We start from the raw sequence: 22,138 nt of genomic DNA, 5'->3' as shown, positions 1-22,138 counted from the left end.
ATGGCTTTCCATATGGTTTTTAGCTTGAAGTTCTTCTGGTGGTTACTTTATCATACTCCTCTATGGTACAAAATAGTTATAAACGATTTCTACTTTTAGTTTCCATTTATTTTAAATTATTTCATTTTTAAACATTTAAAAAATATTATCAGGTTTTGTTTGTTTTCTTCATATGATTATAGATGTTAAAAACCCTTTCTGCCTAATTGGGTTATCAATACAGTTGTTAATGGTCTGGAATGCAGAGGGGATCCCGAGCCAGGAGCCAGAGTGAGGAGGTCCCATGGGAGGATGAGAGGCTTCCAGATGACACCTGTGCAAACCAGGAACTGTCACCTATGGCCGGAGTACAAAGTGACCCAGAAAGATAGGCACTGAGCTGTCACGAAATACGTTTTCCATTCAACTCGCACGGGAGTCACTGATTGCCTGCTTCTGTTCCAGTGAAATCGAACAATCCCAAACTCACCTCAGTTGCAACAGGATACGTGACACAATCTCAGAGCTGATTGTTTTTTAGGACATTTTCTGAAGTATTACCAGGACGCCTGATTGAGAATTGTGGAATAATTATGGCTTGGAGGAGAAGGACAACCTAAAGCAAGGTGCCAGTTAAGTGTCTTTACGTATCCGGCACTTGTGACATTCTTCAAATAGTTTGAGCATCAGAGAAATGGGCACAAGTAGACAGTCTGGCTAGCAGACTCCTAGATGAAATAAACGGAGTCATCTCCTTAAAAACCACACCATGGTTTTTTTAATCACGAAGCACACAGGCACGACATCCTAGACATATTGGAGCTCTGCATCTCATTTTTGCACCTGCAAAGGCTCTCAACGTCTGTGAGAGGAACACATGTCTTTGCCAAGCAAAATGGAAACGGAGAGGAGTATCTTCATATATTCCGCATACCCTGATCTCACACGGCGGATAAGGATCAGGAGGGTTTTTGTTTGGTTGGTTTTTATGTTTATAAATCATGGCTTTCACCATCTGTAGTTAGTGAGGAAAGAGGACTCTGCCAAAAATCCAGAGACAAGTTGGGCGGCTGACATGGGAGCTGTCAGCTATCAGATCCAGCCTCCTGAGTGACCCTTTGTTCTGGCTCCAGAAACATAAAGGAGACTGGAAAATCAAGGGAAGTTCTGGATAATTAGTTCAGAAGGACTAAGACACACCAAGTCTTGCGCATATGGGACAGGCAAAAAACAGTGACAGCACCTAGGAATCCAAAGACAAGGTGTGGCAATAATATTTAAAAGAATTTCTGGGTACACCCGGGTGGCTCAGTCGGTGAAGCGTCTGCCTTTGGCTCAGGTCATGATCTCGGGTCCTGGGATCAAGCCCCACCCACGTTGGGGTTCCCTCTCTTTCTGCTGCTCCCCCTGCTTGTGCTCTTTCTGTCTGTCTCAAATAAATTTTATAAATCTTAAAAAAAAAAAAAAAAGGATTTCTGGGCCGAGTTTGTTTGTCCTGTGTCTTAAAATTAAATTTGTAACACTGAAAAGTAAAAAACACTAAAAAGAATATGACAAGAATCTATATTCCCACCACCCAGACATAGCACTATTTAATCCATTTAAAGGATGAAATCTATTAAAATAGATGAAATCCAGTAAAATCTATTAAATCTTAAATTCTATTATATCTATTAAAAAGAATCCTTTTGTTGCTGCTGTTGTTGCTTTTTTACAAACACATGTGCATGCATCCTACTGGTAACTGATTGTTGCAAAATAGTTACACAATACTGCCTATCAGAGAGTTTGTAGATATATTGTTTCATTATGTATCCTTGGAAAAGATAATAATTTGCAAAGCTGTGCCAATTTCTGGAACAGGGCATGTGAAGTACACATTATATCTATATTGTTACATAGTTATTATTACTATATAGTACATTTTATTACACCAGCAACACAAATGTTGCTAACAAGAAATTACTTGCACCTACTGTGTAGACAATGTGAAACAATACTGATTTCATCTCTCAGTAGGAGACTTGTTTAGAACCCGTTTGAGCCAGCTGCTAATGGGGGGTCCTGCCCTGAGCTCAGTATGGGCGGATAGTTCGGATCCTCTTTGTGCATGGGGACATTTGGATTAATCCACTTGTTGGTCTCAGGGTGCGTGGATGGCCATTCTATGACTTTGGTCACCCCGTCCAAGTAATTGAGGGAGGGGATAGCTTTTCTCCAGCCCCGCTGTGTGTAGAACTCTGGGGTTGCTACCTCTTGGCATTCGCCCCAAGTTATAGATCCTGGGTGTGTTTCTATAATTGCACAGCTGATGTGAAGTAATGTATACAGCTTACATACTGGTTCCTCTTTCTTTGTTACACAGTGAAAATATTCCTTTGCTGCAGTTTTATAACACATTCGAGGATCAGGTCCACTTGTGTTGTAATTTTCCAGAGAAATAGTTTGTGCTTTGCTCATTTTTCTAGATGAAATTCAAGGTCAATTTGCCAAGTTACAAAAGCAATATGATTTTTGGAAGGGGTTCCTTTTAAAACATGGATTCATATAGGGAGAAGTCATATCTTTAAGACACTCAATTTTCCCATTCAGGAAAAGGTTTGTATTGTTCTTTCTGCAAAACTTAAAAACAAAAACAAAAACAAAACCCTTTGTGGAATTATTGGTGTTTGTTTCTTGGTTTGTTTAATATAGATTTTATCACTCCTATGTATTTTATGTTTCCTGCCATAGTTATCTGGAGCTATTTTTCATTCTATTGTCTATGTTTTATTTGGTTATGTAAAAGATGTTAATTTTGGCCTTAATACCCTTACTCTCTAATGACTGAGCTCCTGTGTCTTGTTTTGTGCCTTTCAGGGGACACGTGTAGAATCCAGCTGTAAGCAGGCATTCGTTTCCACATATAGTGTCTGCTTGTCTGTATGTGTGTGTGTGTGTGTCTATCTGCGTAATCCCTTGGCTACTACACCAAGGGATTAACACAGCATTTTTATTTCACTAAGAGCATTTAAAATTATGGATGGATAAGATATTTTCAAGATGTCTTTAGACTGTCTATGGAAGTGATCACCTTCTGTTTTAATATTCTTTTATACAAATAGATTTTCAAGATGGAATGACCCTTGTATTTATCTGGGGTCTCAGAATGGCAATATTGGGGGGCACCTGGGTGGCTCATCCAGTTAAGCATCTGCCTCTGGCTCAGGTCATGATCCCTGGGTCTTGGATGGAGCCCCACATCTGCTTCCTTCTCAGTGGAGAGTGCTTCTCCCTCTCCCTCTGCCTGCCACTCCCTCTGCTTATGCTCTCTCTCTCTCTGCCAAATAAATAAATAAAATCTTTAAAAAAAAGAATTGCAATATTGGAATAGAGATATTGGCAGCAAAGAGTGCCCTTCTCCTCACCCCCGAGAACAAAAGTCAGGGACTTTTATAGACAAAAAGGAATGCCTGTGTATGCAGTCTCATAAAGCATTTTGATGGCTTTTGGTGGCAGAACACGCATCTTGGCTGAACCTGACTGCTTACTCAAGTTTTCACTAAGCCGAGTGTCCTAGTGGAGTAGGTTGCAGGGGTGTGGGCTGAATCCTGGGAGGATTTGTGGTTTGACTCAGTTCTCAAGTTCATAGTTTTGCCAGTGGGGACGTGCAGAATGTCCACCTCCTGAATGGCCTCCTGGGTCCACCCCACCTTCCACGGAAGTGAACCAGGTCACCTGCTGGTCCCAGGAGAAGTTGGTTTATTACAAGTGAGTTGGACAGTTAAGTAGTCAGAGCCAGGGTTCCCAACAAGGAAACGTGGAGTCAGGGCAGCTAAGACCAAACAGCACTGACATCCTATTTTGCAGCTTAGACAGGACCACACTGACATTCTGCTTTGCCGCCTTTGCAGAAACGACTTCTGCAAAATGTCCTAAAATAAGACAATGAACCATAAAAGCTTTTGTCAATATCACGGGCAAGGGGCAGTTAAGACCCAAGCCCCCAGATGTCAGACCATCAGCACATGGACATGAACCTAGCAGGTAGACAGATCCCTGACCAAAGCCCTGATTGGCATGACTCAACACACCCTGATTGCTTAAGAAAGTTCTGCAAAAGAGCTCATAAAAAACCCCTAAACTTAGAAATTCCAGGGGCAACCCACTGGGGTCCCCCTCCTTCTCTGGAAACTTTGTGCTCTTGCTCAATAAACGTTGCTTTCTTGCCCACCACTCTCCATCTGGTCTACCTCTTCATTCGTAGAAGGGGCATGAGCAAGAACCGTGGGCACTAAGGGGACACAAATCCTATAACAGGTTGTCCCACGACAAGCCTTCTGACTAAGGCTGCCACCTCACTCGCTTGCAGCTGGATACAAAAAACAAAGGCTCATCTGGGTTTTGTGTCCTTGGCTCTTGCCAAATGAAACAAAGTTCCTTGAAAAGACAGATAGGTGTCTGAAATCACACAGTTGGGATACCTTCCGTTTAATTCTCAGAATGAAAAAAAAAAAGGATTATAAGCCTCAATACATGTTGACGTGACTTTTTTTTTTTACTAACAGTAAAATAAATAATAGCATAGGTCAGTTCATACTTGTTTATTGAGAGTAAAATAGTATAAATAATAGCACATGTCAGTTCACCCTTGTTTACAATTAAGCAATGATTTAAATGACGTGTTTTTGAAATGAAAATACATTTTGCCCCCAAAGACAAGGATTAATGTTTCTGACATTTAATTCATAGAAAAATAAAAATGTGAGCCCAATTCTTAGGCTCCTCAAAGTCCATGTGTTTTGAGGTTCAGTTGTGAGATCCAGTTTTAAATATATATAGCATAAATAAATATATAAATATATATAAAATGTATATAAATATATAAAATATATAAATGTACAAATAATAGAATAAATAAATGCATATAAAATAATACAATATATTATATATTTTGTACATTCTCTATATGAAAATGTATTAATGTATATATAAAACATAAACATTAATTTCATATATTTTTATACAAATACATATAAATTTATATATAAAACATAAACACTTATTTTATATATAAATATATATAAATGTATATTATATATGTAAATTGTAGCATCCCCTAGGTTTACATTTCACCCTTTTTCTGCTTTAAAGTTACATTTTGGGGGTGCCTGGGTGGTCAGTCTGTTGAGTGTTCCACTCTTGCTTTGGGCTCAGGTCATGATCTCAGGGTCGTGAGATCGAGCCCTGCATCGGGCTCTGGGGTGGGCATGGAGTCTGCCTGAGACTCTCTCTCTCCCTCTCCGTCTCTCCCTACCCCCAACTGCGGCTTGTGTGCAAGTGCTCTTGCTTTCTCTCAAAGAAAAGAAAAAGAAAAAAAAGGAAGGTACATTTTGGCAGTGCGATTTTCAAAACACATTTTTTATTTTAATTTTAAAAATTGTTTGGTACTTTAAACACATAGAAGTTAAACTTAATTGTAAAAAATGATCATATTTCCCATTTAAAAATTGCAGCAACTAAAAGGACATAAGGTGACAATTAAACGTCTGTCTGCACCCCCCAACCTCAGCCCTCAATAAGCTCTTACAAAAGTGAGCATTAATGGTGTATGTTTTATTTTTATGGTGTTCGACACCCAGTGGGAAATGAACTGGCCGTCAAGGTGAGACAAGGTGAGACAAGGTGAGACCTGCTGAGGGGCCAGTGTGAAAGCTGCTGTATAGACAGGAGCGTATGTGCAATGCATGCGTCTAATAAAACATGGAGCTCATATCACCAGCAGTGTGTTGATAGGCATTTAGGTTCTTTCGACTTTTATGCTATGAATAACAACGATTCAGTCAGTAAATGCAGACAGGCAGGCACCTGGGAAGGGGTTCCTAGCTCACCTCCTTGCAGGGGAGGAGATGCTGGGTCAGAAACGAAGAGTTTGTCACTTTGATGACATACAGCCCAATGGCCTCTCAGTCAAAGAGAACAAGAAAGTACCAATTTGCACAGCCCCCTTTTCCCGAATGAGACTTTCCTCACCCCGGGCCTACAGGGTTTCTCTTATTGATGCTTTGTCGCTAGTGTTTTTAGGAGTGAGCTCTGAGTGCAGTGGGGGGTGCCCCGTGTGGAGACTGGGGAAGCTGGTATCCATCAGGCTCTGGAAGACGCTCTCTCTGGCTCCATGCCCGGTCGTCTGGGAGTTGGGTTGTCAGGAGGAGAAGGGTGGCAGCTATGCCCATGGCACGCATCCCATGGACGCATTTGGGCTTCCAAGCTCGCTCCTGTGTTTTCCGCATGAGGATCATCCTGCTACGGTCCGGTCCCATTGAAACCCATCCAACCAGCTGAGGACAGGCTTGCTTTCCCTGTGGCATTGCAAAGACAGTTGGGAACGTGTTGCTTTCAATGTGACCTGATCTTGCAAGTGAAGACAAGTGAGCAGATGAGCTGGATTTGCCTCTTTTGAAGCAGAAGTCATTGTCTGGGAGGGAAACATCATGTATAATTTCAGTTTGGGTTTTGACTTGGAGTCAGTTAAGCAGATTTATTCTATTCTATTCTTTTAATTCTCAAAGGCAGGAGCTTCCCTGAGAGCAGCTGGAGGGAGCACAGCCCCCACAGCTTGGTTTTGGCCAAATGATAGCCAGTGGAGAATTTCAGCCTCTAGAAAGAGGAGAGAGTGATCTTTAGTATCAGTGGCAAGCTAATAAACCAGCTGGGACCCCAGGCTACATGGCTTTTTCCATAACCAGTGAATACCCTTGCATAATATGTTAATTTGGACATCTCATTTACAAATTGAAAAGTTACGGCCAATAGTCTTTTTAGGGAATGCATGAATATTTCCTTGATAATTCTGTTTGCTGGCTGCTGATTCCCTGGTTTAGGTTGCGATGCTTCTCACGGGGGGGCCATTGAAAGTGCAGAGACGAATGTCTGCCTGTTTCTTCCTGTCCTTCCTTGCTAAGGGGCACATGCTCTAACCTCATTGATCCGGAATTGCACTAATCCCACCGATCCGGAATTGAAGGACCACTGATCAGTACTCAGAGAATTTGAGGGAAGCTCTCTGAAGCGGATTTATCCTACCCCAGAAGAGAGCTATTTCCTACACACATAATCGGAAGCAGACATGATCTTAGCAATAGATAAATCAGAATGTCTGGAAGATGTGCTTTTTTTTTTTTTTTTTGATTTAAAGTTCAGGTTACTTTTTTAATAAATTTAGGCTCTTCCTAAAAAGAGTAAAAGTTACCAAACAAACAAACAAAAAAACTCCAAAATTTAAGTACAGAATATGTTGGACCTAATAATCCATTTCAGTAGCTTCCCTAGAAATTAGTTCTTCTGGTACACATTGACATTTGCTGAAATTGAAAAATACAAAACCAATGATAAACTCTTAATATTTCCAGACTTATAAAGATATATAAAATCAACCATCTGATTTATTTTTTGTCATTTATTCAGTGATTCCCCTAATCTCTCTTTTTCTTTTTTTTAAATTTTTTATTGTTATGTTAATCACCATATATTACATAATTTGGAAGATGTGCTTTAAAATAGGGCATCTGGCTAACGATCAGAGATTTCTACAGGAATAATGGTGCAAGACCTAAAATGAGAGTCATGGATTTATAATATGTATTATGTATGCACATATATGTAATATGTAATTATGTATTTATAATACGAACTTATAGATTCTATACACACAGCAGAATATGTATATGGTATTTATATATGGTGAGTATATACACATACCATATATATGTATATCTATATGTACATACACCATATGTATATACCCACCGTATATATAAATGCCATACACATATACTCTTTCTCTGTATATATGGTGTATGTTTACATATATGGTGTATATATATGTACATATATATATGGAGGAATATATATGGTATGTATAGGTGGGGTGTGTGTGTGTGTGTGTACATATGTATGGAGTATATATATTGTATTTATATGTGGAGTGTATATATAGAGAGTTTATATATTGTGTGTCTACATGTACATGGAGTATATACATTGTATCTATATGTGGTATATGTATAGAGAGAGACTACATATATGCGCTGTGTGTATATAATATATATGGTATGTACATATGTATGTGGTGTATGTAACTGGTATATAAATGTTATATATGTATATGGTATATATATGTATAAATATGTATATGTCTATATATTATGTAGATATATATCATATATATAGATGAGGCACTTGTCCTGAGGGCTTTATAAGCATAATTGCCTTTATTCTTTACAGGAACCCTGTGAGGTAGGAATGGTTATAATCCTCATGTTATATTTAGCTAAATGTCTCCAATCACCCAGGTGTAAGTGGCGAAACTAAGAAAGAGCCCAGCCCCCAGGGTCTTCACATACCACGCTTGTAAAGTCTATGAACACCAAGAAAAAGATATAGCAATCAAGGGTTTTTTTCCACAAGGAAGATGGGATCTTTGAGGAGATACATAAAGATATTTAAAATATAATGCCATGTGTTAATTATCCTTCAATAAAATTAAGTTAAATTAAATAAAGAATTTTTAAAAGATTTTATTTATTTATCTTTTATTTATTTGAGAGTGAGAGAGATAGGATGAGTGGGGAAAGGGGCAGAGGGAGAAGGAGATTCTCCCCTGAAAAGGGAGCCCGATGTGGGGCTCCATCCCAGGACCCCAGGATTATGACCAGAGCTGAAGTCAGACACTTAACTGACTGACCCAACCAGGTGTCCCAAGTAAAGCAACAAAATAAAACAAACAAATAAAGTAACATAAAATGAATAAATAAAATAAATAAAAAGCAAAATGAAATAAATCAAATAAATTAAATGTAAAAATAGGTAACATAAATTTAATAAATTAAATTAATAAATTAAATTAAATTAATAAATAGAACAAAGTAAGTGACAAAATAAAATGAACAAAAACTAAAATTAGATAAATTAAATAAATAACAAATAAATAAAATAAGATAAAGTAAAATTAATTCAGTAAATAAAATAATTAAACAAAAGAAGTAACATGTGAAATAAATCAATAAAATTAATTAATAAATAAAATGAATAAAATAAATAACGAAATAAATAAAATACATTAATTAATTAAATAAAATTAATAGCATAAATAACATAAAATAAATAAATAAAATAAGGTTAATAAAATAAATGAATAAGTTAAATAAAATAGACACAACTGAGCCTCTGTTGTAGCCCATCTCTCATGCACAAACCAGTGACATGGCTACAAGCCTGCCCAATTTTTGCGAATAGGGACACAGATGCTGGCAGACAGGGAGGAGCCTGTCTAGGGACTGAGAGTTGTTTCCTAGCGGAGAGAGAGTAGATGGCCTGACTTCCAGGTCAGGTGCACAGGCCTTCAAGTACACAGATGTGGCCTCCTGCAGCCGTCCCCAAAACTGTCACCTGTTCCCTGGGACTCTTCCTAGGCAGGATGCAGACCCCCTACCCCACGGGTCTCAGCTTCCCGGAGCCTGTGGGGCCACCATTTCTATTTCTGCTAGCTAGGAAGGGCTGGCCTGCTTACCTGTCTCTTTCTTTCTCCACACTCAAGATTCCCAAACGCCCGCTGATCTGTCATCGCCCGTAACATTCTGTGTGGACTCATTAGGTCATAACCACTCACTGCTCTACCTGAGAGTCCCCGGTAAGATTTCTCAGTCCTGGTCTTGTGGGAGAGCTAAGCCTTCCTGACCACCGTGCTTGCTGCCTCACACCAAGCTTCCCCCGATGGAAGATGAAAGCTCGCCTTTCAAAATTACGTACATTCTCTGGCAGACTCTACATCTAGACGCGTGTAGGCGTTCACTCTACTCTTCAGTAACTTAATGGCTTCACCAACGTTTAATGTGTTAGAGAGGACTTCCTTTTGATCACTTCCTTCATATTGCTGCTTTGGTAGCTGACTTTGCCTACCGATCATTAAAAATATATATTTTAATATATATATTTACTGCATATTGCTATGATATATATTTATTGCATATTACTATAAAATATACTTGTTATATATTACTATAATATATATTATTACTAAATATGTGTATATGTGTTGTAGACATATAATACGTTGTATTATTGTTACTATTACTAAAATATATATTACTATATATTTATTTATTATCATAGATTTATATATTTTCAAAATAAATATAATGTACATATTCTCTAAATATAGCCCTAAATGTCCCACTTAAGACTCCAGTGCAATTGCCTTCAATTGCCGACACAGGTTTACAAAGGTTTACAATTCAGCCATTCAAAGAAAACAGCTTGAAATTACACTCTCGTGTAGAAATACCTTCTAAGAAGTAACAGCAAAACAGTTCATTGCTAGAAAAGTGCAAAGTGAGGGAACATAGCTCCCAAATGACTGAATGACAATTGTCTTTGTTTTCCGTAAACCTGCTTTTCTTTCTCACCCTCACCTCAAAGTAAAAATAATTTAGAATGGTCACATTTTTGTTGTAAGCCTAAGAGCAACTCCCAGAATATTTTCAGGAGTCCCCTGTCTCTGAAGCTCATGCCAGTCGTGTAACTTTACTATAGTAACTGCGAATCATTCACTGACCACTGATAAGATAAAATTGATCGTGGGTTAAAAAAAAAACCCGGGAGAATGTTCCATGAGCTAGGCTGGTGGCCGGGCTGCCCCTGTGAATTAGCGCTCAGCCGAAGCTTTGCCAATTTTTGCCCAGGGATGAGGCTGCTGGAGGAATTCACTTTTCCAGAAATGACATCCAGCCGCCTGAGACATCACGAGGTTGTTCCTGACACATATAACGAGTAGCTCAGTTTGTGAGTTCAATGCCAGGTGGGTGGTGCACTTTGCAGGGACGTCTCATTTAAGGAGAACTTCTGACCTGTCGGCCGATGAGCATGGAGACGCATTTCGTTGTCAGCTGCACAAGGGAATGACTGTCCGGGGCTGCTGAGTTGATACTTCATAATACTAGCACTTAATTATGGATTTGGGTGCGTGCAATTAGCTGCGGAGACAGCACACCTGTCTTAGATGATGATCCTACCCTGTCTTAAACCTTAGGCGTGTTGCTGTTCACGCCCTGGTTGTAGGAATTCCTACCTTTCCCACTGCAGACACAAGAAAGAGACATCTCCCGGCTACTTGACAGGGTGCCTGCCTGCCTTTCCCGTTCTGGAACCCACAGGTGCTCTGTTTATATCACTTTTCCAATCTATTCCGTTTTAATCCCTCAAAACACTTTCTATCTTCTCTATTGTTTAGTATTTCTCGATGAGAATAGGTCCAAATCTGATGAAAGACTTGAACAAGGCTGTAATGGATGCTATGCTTCTGTTATCATTCTTGCGCATCAGGATGCACAATGTGCACATCAATAGGCATACACTTAATTTATTAAGTGTATACAATTTACTCATCTTTATATAATTGCAAGAAGGCACATGCCGCTGCTCAAGGATGTGCTTCACGGTTTCAGGCCATGTTTAGAACACGAGTACGTATTTGTTGTATTTGAATAGTCTGCCAATAAGGGGCATGACGGGACACTTGACATCGGTCATCTTAAAATAAATACGATGCAGGATGGAGAAAAGACTGGGGAATGGGTAAAACCCAGCGCCCGCCGGGGGCTGAGACTTCTATTTATGCTATGCTTGCTCCTGGTGACAACTCTGAGTGGTAGACACGTGTCCCCCTGCATTTCAGAGTTGTGGGACCTCTGAGCTGAGGGAAGCAATGTCTTTGTGATTAGCCCATCACATGCCCTATATGGTCAGTGTCATTTAATATCCTCGTGCATCGACAGGGAATGAACTCCCACCATAGTTGCACCTGGCAATCAATACCATGTCTATGCAGCATTGACCGCGTCATAATTTCACATCTGCACCTACCTGTACAGGTATGGCTAACTCGGCATCAATGTCAACCTTCTAAGATCTCACAGTGATTGTCCTCCAAATCTGAGACTTGCGTCAGTGTCTGCAGGGACAGGAGCTGAGTCTGTTGTCGACTTGAACCCCATGACATTGTCACGATGAGGCTGGTATGACCTACACACACACATGGTGGTTTTGTAGGATTCAACCCAGGATTTATTCAGGGCTCAAGAAACATCCTTGGAGGAAAAAGGTTGAAATCAGCCCCCACGTGTGTTATTCGGATATCTAACCAATCGGGATGGACAAGATAGACACGTGTTGTAAGAAAAGGCCCTGCGTCTATTGACTTGAACCCCATGGCATTGTCACGATGTGGCTGAGTATGGAGGCTTCATGGGATTCAACCCAGGATTTTTTCAGGGCTCAAGAAACACCCTCAGAAGAAAAAGGCTGAGATCAACCCCAATGTGTGTTATTAGGATATCTAACCAATCGGGATGGACAAGATAGAGACGTGTTGTAAGAAAAGGCAGTAAAGAGTAATCCCCTGCATTCGCAAAAGGGAAATTGCACATATAAGCTCACCGCACACCCACGATTTGCAGGCAGAGACTTCCTCCAGAAAATTCTGAAAACCCCTCTGAACTCAGTGCCTCTGACCCCAGTGCCTGGGATCCACAGCTTTGAGCTAAGGTAAGGGGTATCGGCATTGGTTGCATAGGAATCTGGACACGCCAGAATGTCTCCGGGGCCCTGGACAAGCCCCAGGGTCAGGCTCTGAAGGAGCAGTGAAGTGTTGCAGTGCCAAATGGGGCTTCTGTGGTCCTGGTCTAAGTTGGCTGCACAGCTGGGCTGAGAGGGCAGGTGGCTGGTCTGAAGCAAAAGAAACAAACAAACAAAAAGAACCACCCAAAAATATGAACATGTTTTCAGAGAAAAGAGGCTCATGAATATATGCTCCTTCACGCCTAACGATGTGTGGGTTAAAATGCTGGGCATATTCATCCGCAAAGGAGATGGTATTGGATACTTGGTGTTGTATCCTGCCTTGTTCAGGGAGGCATTTATCAGCCAATGATGCATGAAAGTCCTGGGGTCTCCCGTGTGTGATTGTGGCCTTGAACCATCCGTACTTTTCAGAGAGCATACACTGCGTATTTCAGGTCGTGTGCCGCCTGGGGGACACAGGTCTGGGAAGTGATGTAGCTGCTTGGCACCCACTGAGACATGGATGGAGGTCTTCACTGTGACCTCAAAAGTGGCCATGGAGGAGGTGTCAAGATGCCGCAAGGTACTATTAATCTTCTAACTAATTAAACAAGAAGTGTGCTGGAATGAAGTGGCTGTGATACCATGATAGGGAAGAGAGCAGACCGAAACCGGCAAACACACTTGTACCCGAGGAAACGAAATTTGGAGAAGAACCAGCCACAAACAGCAGTCCAGCTAGGCTTTCCCAAAAGCCGTAGAGCCTATCTGATAACCACCTCTCTGCATCTGTCCTATAAAAGCCTTTCCCGAGCTCCCATCCCTAAAGAGCTCAGGACCATGTTAGGTTTGGTGGTGCCTGCTGCAGACAGACCCTTGTTTGCTCAAATGAACTGCAACCTTTTAATGGGTCTTTGTTGGTCTTCTTTTAAGTCCAAAAGGGGACTCGGCGGAGTCATGGCGAAATGTCATAGAATAGGACCTGGCTTCATGGTTCTGTCTTGAAGTTATAAGCTGGAAATCTGGGTTTGTATATGGAGGGTTTTACAGGTGCTGGGAATGCAGCTGGCGGGGAGGCAAAGCCTGTCCTTACCCTCATGCACCTGACATTTGAATGGGGCACAATGGGTCATCAGAAGAGGCTCCCGGGCATTGGGTTCACCAGGCAGGTATCCACGTAATGAGCCAATGAGGGAGGGGTGGTCAGGGAGGGATCTTCTGGTAGTGACATGATGGTGGAGCAGAGCCTGGGGTTGGAGAGGAGGGACGGCCGCTGGATGAGCATCAGAGAGGAGCTAGGTGAACTGTCTGTGTGTCTGTGTTCAGGGAGGAGGTAACAGGCCAGGGTTGAAGCTTGTTGTGGGTTGAATGGGGTCCCTCACCCCTAAACCACATGCTGAAGCCCTAATTCCCCAGTACCTTGGATAAGAATGTGACCTTATTTGGACATAGGGTTGCTGCAGGTTGAATCAGCTATGTTAAGGTGAGGACATCCTAGAGTAATGTGGGGCATGACCTGGTGTCCCTATAAAAGGGGGGGGGATTTGGACATAGACACATGGGGAGAAGGTCATGTGGACATGGAGGCCTAGGTGGGACCAGCCAAGGGATGCCCAGGACCATCAGCAGCCCCTGGAAGCAGGGACACAGACATGGAACAGCCTGTCCCCTGAAGCCTCCAGGAGGAACCAATCCTGCCCTGCCTGGATCTCATCAGCGCTGCCCTGCCCAGATCTCAGACTTCTGGTCTCCAGATCTGGGACAGAATGAATCCCTGTTGTTTTAAGCCAACAAGTTTGTGGGTATTTGTGGCCGGAGCTCCAAGAAACTTGTGCACCATCCATCCCTACATCTGTAAGCTTCCAAAATTCTGTGTTCACTTCTCCCAAATAGAGACAAACTATATTTTGTTTTTGTAGACAAACTGTAGTTTAGTTAAATGTACACTTAATTTGTCTTTCTTTCCTGATCTCTATAACCCTGGGTTTATTCTTTACACGTGAAGCTGAAAACCAACAAATTACCAGGATGCGTCCACTCTGACCATTTTGTTGGATTCTTATGCAATCGTTTGGACTCATGAAAAGAGTCTTCTGGGTTTTTATGGATTGTCTTGTGTGTGTGTTCCTTCTTGTCTTTCTTGAGTGGCTTTCATCATAGAGCTTGTGTATCTTTAGAAGTTTTATCCACCACACCCTTTGCTCTTTCTCCCTGGCCTGTCATAAATTTCCATCCCACGTCCTGTGGGTTTTCACTGTGGTATTACGACCATTGGCCGGTTTTAATTCAGTAATGATTTGTCACTATGAAGTATCATTCCTGCTTCTTCATGGTGCCTCCCTTTGCCAGTGACAAAGTTCTGCTGATGACATACATTAGTAGTCTTAGCACGGCTTTTCTGTTTTATGGAGAAATTCCATCTCCTAGGATATTCTGATTTTTTTGAAGGATGTCTGCGGTCTGTGTATTGGATTATAGAGTCTTTCCCAGCGTCAGGTTGTTTTCCTTGTATCTGAACTTTGGGCATTTCTTTTCCTGTGCGATTATGTGGCACAAGGCACGGGGGAAGGTTTACTTGTCTTTGGGGGTGTGGTGGAGTGGATCGGGTCTGTCTTGAAGGAGGTGCTGACAGGGGTTGAATTCTTGGAAAGCAGGGACTCTGGGCTATTCCCCAGAGAGGCTCGGATGCTGCCTGAGCATGTGGCCCCTCTCCCTGCCCTGCCTCGCATCCTCCTCCCTGCAGACGTAGACTTGTCCCGTGGGCGAGTGGCATGCCAGCTAAGGGGAACTCACCATCCCAGCCCATAACCATGGCATCCGTGTTTTATGGCACCAGTGATGCTTTTTGTTTCCTTTTTGCCATGATGATCCAACATCCCAGGTGTCTCTCCACCCTCACCTTGTCTGTCCCTCTGCACTGGGGACCATCACTAACTCTGCTTCACACCATGTAGTTGGCTATGACACCACGACCCATCACTTTGGTGTAGATTCCTAAGACTTTTGGTTAATTAGTTTCATCAGACTTTCCATTGACTGTTGGTTTTCCGAGCTGAACATTTCTTTTATAATTAATAGCAAGACCCTATCCTTTCCTTCTTGTGGTTATTATGTGGTTCGCTGGGCAGAGCCTCCAAAACTGAAGTTCAATATTAGTGGAGAGTAGGCCAATGCCACACCCCTGCCTGGATTTTAATGCAGTTGCCTCTGCTATTGTGCTCATAAGCTGGCCGATGCTGCCATGCACAGGAGTGCACACACACACGTATATACACACACAAAGACACAACATGCATGTGAACACACAGAGATAAACACATACATACACAGATGCACAACACACACACACCAAAACACACACATATAAAGACATGCACAGAAGCATACACAGAGACATACCATGCATGTGCACACAGAGAGACACGGAGGCACACAAAAACACATATCCATGCACAGACACATATGCACGCACACATACACACACACAGATACACCCTTACACACACACATATCATCCCTTTCTAAAGAAAAAGAACAAAACACTCTATCATCAGTTTGCTGTTTTGTTTTGTCTTTTAATGGTGGATGTTTATGAATTGTATTGAGTGGTCTCGGCCATTATTGACAGTGTGACTTTGTCTACTTCCTCCCAGTGAGGTCGGGTGTCACATTAACCCGTACCGTAAATCGTGCAAACCGCTCTGTAGCTCGCGGGTCAGGCCCAACACTAAACGTTCCAGTTAGATTTGGAATCCAGATAAGCAACAAATGCTTTTCCCCAGTGTGAAGTCCCCGTGCAGTATTTGGGACGGACTTGGCGCTAAAATGAATACGGCACATGTCACTGAGAGTCAAAATGAGCTGGGAGCATTTATCTACTACATCTGGTAACCCCGCGAGAGTGGGGTTCAGCGTGTGTGCTAGAGAACAATCCCTTCAGTGGCCCCGGGGAGCCTGCGTGGACAGGGCTAACGTGGAGGGTACTGGCTGCAGGAAACACACCTTTGTGTGCTCTCCGAAGACAGGCATGTTGTTCTCCACCCTATCCAGGTCTGGAAGGCAAGGTGGGGGCTGCAGCAACATCAGGTGGAGCAGTATTTTGGGGTACTAAACTTCCCACCCCAGCTGTTGTGTATGGGAGACAGGACACAGCCCCGAGTGGTTTAGCCTGTCCACGGTTCAGCGTCTTGTGCCTCTGGGGAGGAATCAAACACACTTGTCCAGAACCACGACACACACAAATGCCGTCCTACAGTATACCCTCGAGGGAACCATGACATCTGAATTGTCACATTTTCTTTGCCATCGATGCTTTCCTTTTCTCAAACATAGTTGTTGCAAACTCAGTAATCCATCATCAATCATGGAGTAGCTCTCCTTTGCTGTGAGCTAGAATCCAAGCTCCACATAGCAAAGTCCAAGTTCCCAGCGTTTTATGGTTTATTTCCTCTTGTGTTGTGTGGATCTCCCCTGGCAAACCCCCACTTTCTGACCTGACTTAGATGCACCCTGTTAGGACTTCAGTCCAAGAGTTACCTTTTCCGAGATCCCCCTCTGATCATCCCAGGTACAATTCTTTGCTATGGTGAGCGCTGTGAATTGTGTAAGACTGTTGAATCACAGACCTGTACCTCTGAAACAAATAACACATTATATGTTAAAAAAAAGAAGAAGAAGAAGATAGTAGGAAGGGAAAAATGAACGGGGAGAAATCAGAGGGGGAGATGGACCATGAGAGACTATGGAATCTGGGAAACAAACTGAGGGTTCTAGAGGGGAGGGGGGTGGGGGGATGGGTTAGTCTGGTGATGGGTATTAAAGAGGGCACGTACTGCATGGAGCACTGGGTGTTGTACGCAAGCAATGAATCATGGAACACTGCATCAAAAACTAATGATGTAATGTATGGTGATTAGCATAATTAAAAATAAAAAGAATTCTTTGCACGTTCTCATCTGTGTCCTCGTTTCAACCGAGGATGCGTTCAGGGGTTCCTCTGTGATCTTTTATTCCACTTGGTTATTTCCACATTTCTCGCCTGTCCTGGAATTGAAGGCTCTCTTTTGAGCAACGAGCCATTCCGACTCAGCCTTGTAACTTTGATATCTACTGCAGATATCAAATGCTTCCCTAGCGTTGTTAAAACTTCATTGAACAAATGCAATTTTGCTTGAAGGCAGAAGAGTTAGTTCTCCAACATCTGGTGGGAGTCCGACCATTTTCTTTCTTTCTTTTATTTTTAAGATCTTATCCATTTGTTTGAGAGGAATAGTGATAGAGAGAACACGAGCTGGGTGGAGGGGCAGAGGGAGAAGGAGACTCCCGGCTGAGCAGGAAGCCCGATGCCAGGCTTGATCCCAGGACCCTGAGATCATGACCTGAGCTGAAGGCAGATGCTTAACTAACTGAGCCACCCAAGTGCCCCTGGCCATTTTTCCATAAAGGCTATTCTTAGTGTGTTGCTCATTGCAAAAACGATGTGTGTGTTATGGGTTCCCTGAAACTGGATTATTGGCAGGCCATGTTGTTGTTTGAAAGGCAGGATAGGGTTTGTACTTCTTATCTGGCTAACACATCTTTCATCTCTAGGGAGGGCCAGAGAATCTGATTCCGTATCATTTGGGTATGGAATTATGCAGTCTTCAGCATCTGATCCCTGTGAAGGATGAGAATGATGACCCCCTTTCCGGGGGACACCTGAAATTATCAGTGGATGAGGCCAGGGAGAGTCCTTGAGAGGGTTCCCTTAATAACAGTGCATATGTACACATGAAAGTGCGAACATGATTTCATCCATTCAGAAAATGAACTTGAGAGTCTAAGGAGCCTAGCAAAGGTCTCCACCATCTGTGGTAAGCAAATGACTGTTTATAATCTAACTCTACCTCTGATCGGAGGCAACTCCTTGTTCCATAGGCACAATCTACATTCTCAAAAAAAATCCCAACTTTGACAAGGCAGACATCCTATCAGTTTTTCTTGGAAGACATTGATCTTCACGAGGGACACCATGCCCAACGTGATCACAAATGTTCGCATGTACTCAAAGTCCTGTTCAAGTGTCCATTAAGGCTTATATCTTAAGATTCATGCATTTCTTTTGAGGAGAGTGGCCAAGTGCCAAATCGTACCTATTTAGGGTTTTCCAACTCATTTCCACAAGCACTCAATCTGAGGACAGGGTTGATTTCAAATCGTCGTTAACAGGATCATATCGGATGAATACAACTCAAGAAACACGCCCCCAGTCTGGCCAACGTCTTGTGTCTTTTCTTCCAATGGTTTAGTTTCTGGACTTTAAGATGGTTGCTTATGATAGCGGTATTGCATTACATAACAATGACTGATTAAGTAGCATTAATCAACACTTGAAATTTGACAGACAGTGGTCACTTAGTTGCATTTATTAACATAAAGTGGCAGCCAACAAGTACCAAACATATCCAAGATGCGCAAATCCTATGGAAACAAATTACTAACAGGGAGCACAAATGTACATGAGTGGAAAACCTTTTATGGTATGATAAGTAAGGGCCTGAGTAACTTCCTAAGAAACTTAACCCACAATACAAGGAAAGATGGGTTGCATAACGAGAGCCCCCAGAATCTGGAAGGAGAAGAACCATTGAATGAACACACCAATGAGACTTTAAACCAGGTGATTATGGAGCTGTAATGGGAATCTGTATTTGGAAACACTTTTATGCCTTAAAATTTATTGTTCAGGATGAAAACTTGGTATACTCTTCATGGTGCTCATTCCAGAGAATGGGTTCAGAACTTCTTCATGCATGCTTTTTGGTGTTTTTATGCAATTCCCATGCAGAGCTCCCTGAGAACAAAGATGACCTGGGGATCATCTGTATTTTGGGTCTGATGGTCCAGGATCTGGTATCTAAAGTTGATGCAACCACACAGTGCCATCTGGAATAAAACATCCCATTTCAAAAAAAAAAAAAAAAAAAAAAAAAAACCCACAAAACTATGTTCTACTGGAAAAGGGGAGAATGAGAATCTGTGCAGCTAATCCCCAGGCAAACTGCTCTGGTTTGTTTAACTGGGTGTTCATGAGCTTTTCTTTGTGTGTAGGATGAAAATGCCTCGGTTCTTATACACCCAGATCCTTTCATTATGTGGGAAGGTGGCTGTCTGTCTCACTGTGCTTCACTTGCTGCTTAATGGCAATCCATTTAGGGCATGACGTTGACAAATAGTAAATCCATGAGCCCCCAGATTATTCCCCATAGTTGGTCTTGTTGAGCAGAATTGAGAAATAATCCTGGGAGTTTGGGAGAGACTGTATTTCCCCTCCTTTGGTTGGGTGTACAGATCACCCCAGGGCAATGCTGGAGTTTGTGAAGTCATCAGAATGCAATGGCCAGACTCAAGCGATTGTGTCTCTGTAGTAGAGCAGCTTGATGAATCACTTTGGTGGTAGTCACAGATAAGAACACTCAGTTACTACAGGGAAGGTGCCAAGGGCTTTGCTGACTATGACATTTCCCCCCTGGGTTTGTACAAGGAGATGCAAATCAGGGAGGCAAATCAGGTTGCCTCATTTGTGTCTCACAAACCTGAACCATCTGGGTGGGCAGAGCATTGACCAGCCTCCACATTGCAGAGGGAGGTGGTACCAGCAGGGTGACATTTGGCTAATGAGTCCAGGTAGCTGTCGAGGAGAAGCAAGAGTTCTTCAAGACGGCCTTCTGGTTTTGTCTTGGATGACCGGTGGACCAAACCAGTGACAGGTGAGTCGAGGAAGTTTTATTAGGACAGACATTCTTGACTCTTCTTGCTTCTTGATTAGTTTGTTATCGGGGCAGAGTTGGGATTTTGGAAGCCCCTTTGGCAGACTATTTTATAGAGCCCAATGGATCAGCTTAGGCTTTGAGAGGTTGAATCCAAACCAATGTTTGTTTGAATAAGTTTCTCTCCTTTCTGTCTCCTTCCTTCACGTATTAGCCAACAGCTCTTTCTCTGTGGTCTCTGGCATCTTGCTTTGGACAAGACAGATTGATGAAGGAGGTAGTTCATATTATGTCCCCAATATTATTTTAAGTACATATATGAGTGACAGTTTGCAGGCAAAAGATGAGTGTTTTCTTTCATTGCAATGAATTTTGCGGTAATGCCATGTACTCATCACAGCCCCCCCTCATGATATATGGTGATTAACTATCCTAAAATCACTGTATGGTGGTGTTGATTCATCCTAATGCAAAACCAAAATGGTAGATACATTCAAGTAATTACCTCTTTTCAGCTGACCCAAATTCATCCCATGTAGACATTCTGAATATAAGCCCTTAGGTTCAGCACCTCCTCAAGATGATACTGTCATCCAGACGTGTTTTGGGTAGATTTAGGGACTGGGCCAGTTGACTTAAGAGGCAGAAAGAAGCCGGTGGACCCAGGACTTGGCACAGTGTGAGGTCCTTAAAAACAAACTAAGAGTGGCAGAGACATTGATGGTTGGAAGGTTTGTGTCTTGACAGATTTTGGAAAACGAATTTTAAATATCAGAAGTGGAAATATAGCTTTGTGATCTCGTGAGGATTTAACAATGGGGACTATTGTCATTAACATGAAAATAATGCCTGTTTTTGTTATTTTCAGCACAATTTATCTCTGGCCAAGGAAAATAGGAAGGCACTCGGAGCTGTGTGATGAAGCCCAGGTGAGGGAAGTAGTCAGCAATTTTGCAAATGTGTTGAATGTAATGGACAATCTGGGGACACCTGTGAATTCAGCTTTACGGATAACAGGCATTCTAGGTCATATTTTCTAGCTATGGTTGGTTGTAGATGTCTACATTGATATTCTGGATTCAGTAAGTCTATGATAAAATAGGAGATATCTTTGCAACTGATACAAACGTAAACTGCAGATTTCCAACATAGTCATATTATTTTAAGATGCTGTAGGTAATTTACTAGCATTGCATGGTGACAGGTGGTAGCTACATTTGCAGTGTGAGCACAGCATAACATAGAGATTTGTCCAATCACTGTGCTGTGCACCGGGAACTGATGTAACACTGTGTGCTCACTACACTTCAGTGACAAAAATGAAAATCAATGAAATATTGTAAAAATAGAACATGAGAAAAGCAATTCAACCCATGTTGGGTAGATGAAAACACGCATGTAATTATCATGATTTGGCAATGGGAAAATTCCTGGCCATATAGGTCCTGCCTTTGAGAAGTTCACAGTCTTGCGGGGATATGTTTGGGTAAAAGCAAAGTGTTGCTGCTCATGTGACCAGCATTGTTTCTGAGTGTTTACAAAGGGTTCTGAGAGCAGATGAGGGTCAGCGTCCATTTCTCTCCTCCCTTCCGGAGGAGATATTTGAGGTGGGTTTTGAAATATGGATAAAGACAAGATGGAGATTGAACCAACTGTTCAAGTGTCTAATATTCATTACCTGATAACTGAGTAGGGATCTGGTGGGAAGGGATTTGTATATTTCTTTGAGACAATGGGACTTGGGTTGGGACTGAGCAGCATCATGAAGGGGACAAGACTGGTCTTCAGATTCCAGGCTGTTCCTTCTCCAGAATTCA

The sequence above is a fragment of the Eumetopias jubatus genome, unplaced genomic scaffold, assembly GCF_037043125.1.
Source record: "Eumetopias jubatus isolate StellerSeaLion01/CBP00866 unplaced genomic scaffold, mEumJub1_p1.0 scaffold_11, whole genome shotgun sequence".
In the NCBI taxonomy this organism is placed as follows: domain Eukaryota; kingdom Metazoa; phylum Chordata; class Mammalia; order Carnivora; family Otariidae; genus Eumetopias; species Eumetopias jubatus.
This window is presented reverse-complemented; position numbering follows the sequence as displayed.